This window comes from Sitophilus oryzae, unplaced genomic scaffold (assembly GCF_002938485.1).
Source record: "Sitophilus oryzae breed Bouriz unplaced genomic scaffold, Soryzae_2.0 scaffold_465_pilon_pilon, whole genome shotgun sequence".
NCBI lineage: Eukaryota > Metazoa > Arthropoda > Insecta > Coleoptera > Curculionidae > Sitophilus > Sitophilus oryzae.
This window is the reverse complement of record NW_022147046.1, coordinates 6,474,224-6,476,573: the sequence shown is the minus strand read 5'-3', so window position 1 is coordinate 6,476,573 and position 2,350 is coordinate 6,474,224.

Here is a 2,350-nt window from a genome sequence, read left to right as displayed (position 1 = left end):
TAAAGTGTATCAGGTAACTTGGGCGCTAGAAATCGAGGACGCACGATTATTTATTTTATTTAAATGGGACGTCAAAAGGTGCGGTAATGTACTGTTTAAAAAATGGAAGGTCTTTGTCTACTCTATGTCCCCGGATCGTCTTCACAAGAGGAAAAACTTTTGTATTATTAACATTTTGAGAAAAATGTGTTCTTCATAAAATATTTTATTTCTTCTGCAATGGCTAATTCCGTATATACTTTTCCAGATTTCCATACAGTTTTAGAGTAAAATCCGAAAATATCTAAATATGCTGGTTGAATTTTTCAGTCCTAAACATGGAAGTGCGTTTTTTATTTTATAAAAATATCATTAAGTTTTATACATATTTTTGTGCTTTTGTAAAATGTTAAAAGAGCCAAAATTTGAATGGAAAAGGTGATATTAGATATCGTCAGGTTGCTGAAGAATTTAAGGAAACATATCTTCCTAATACGAAATATTAATAAAGTTTTTTTGTTATTGATAAAATAAAGATAATGAATCGAGTATTTTTTTATTCTTCTTTATTATTAATTTGATTCACTGTTGATTGGTTGGTTATATTCATAATCACTATTGATTATTATTTATTTGATTACAAAAACGTATTTGTTGGTCGTTACAACGAACACCTCACCAAAGTTTATTCTTAGTAATAATGGAAACAATTTATTTTACCATAGAAACACCATTAAACGCCGAAAAATTATACCGTATTCTCCTATTTTTATTTTTTTAATGAATTTAACATGATGTGACAATATTATTTATAATGTGGCAAATTTTCAAATCCGGTAAATTACGAGCAAACATATTGTAAATTTTAAAATTTTCAATATGCCGCCAGACTCCTTTGCCAATTTCATAAATCAGCCAGATTTGCTTTTGACTAAAATTGGGAAAATAAATGCATTTTTTTGTTTTATCTAGTGAACCCATCCAAAAATTTTATCCAGACTGACAAATTGTCCTTTAATGTCACCATCTGAATATACTTTTATATATTTACCCACTAGGAAAATAAGCACAAAAAAAATCACTGCCTCCTGGACTATATCAAGCTTTCTACTTTATTTTACTACTTACCGCGGCTGGTTTTCATTTATTTTCAATTGTAGGTATATGTATCTTTCCAAATAATATGTTTCGTTAATAAAAAAAGCTAGCCTATAAATCATGCTATTGATCGTATATTTGATCTTGATATATCCGATAATATTTGTAAATTTTCAAATCGGCTTAAATTTTTTCTTCGATTTTAACAATTGTAATATTAGTTAATTATTTGTAATATCAAACCTATAAATTCAATATTAGTTATAGGTACTAAATGGTATGTTTATATTTCTTTTTGTTTTTTCTATTTCTTTTTTGGTGAATTACATTATTATATTGTGTGTATATCTAATGTAATTACACGATTTGTGTCATGTGTTTGGGATAAATAAATAAATAAATAAATAAAAAATTAAATAAATTAACAAATCTATCTCACTTGCTTCGTTGCTCAATTCGTTGCTTCTCGGTCTTTTCCCTACTTTTCATTAAAATTCAACTTTAGTACAAAAAGAAAATAGGATATCACAAATAAAAATCTATAAATTAACCTAGAAAACCTAAAATGGCCAAAAAAAAAATCAAAGGCAAAATTAAAGTAATACCTGGTAAAATATTTCACAATTTATCGCATAAAATATCATGGAAATTTAAAAATATAGGTTAGAATTATCTAATATTAGAAATAACTTGATCTCCTGTTTCTATCTCTTTTTAACATTGTCATATTTGATTTTTCCCGTGATAACGTATGGCGTAAATGAGGAACAGACTTACTAAATGGATTTCGTCCATTTTTTAAGATTTTCAACCAAAGATGGGATGGTGCAAACTACATACAGAGAGTTACAATATGATGCCAGAAACGACGTGTTAAATACATTTTATCCTATTTAAATTAAATGACAGAAATACCCGTTCTATGTGCTGTATGTATGTCCATTAACAAACAAACAGAAGTATGTCCTTGTGTGCTGTGAACATACTGCTGTTGGTTTGTCATTGCCAGATGAAGAGTTTTTTTTGTACTACAACTTCTCTATTTTTTGAATAATACTACTTAAAATAATGAATGGAACTACGACTGGAGACCATGTAGTTGGGGATCCGGGCCGTGATAGCAGAAAAATAAAGAGAAATTTCACGTCTAAACGACAGTCAACAGTTTTTTTCAATTTTCTCAGATATCACAAAACTCGATTTTTTAAGTAGTAGGTTTTTTAGTAGGTGTTTTATTTTTTTTTATTTTTATCCATTTTCAAGTATAGTTAGG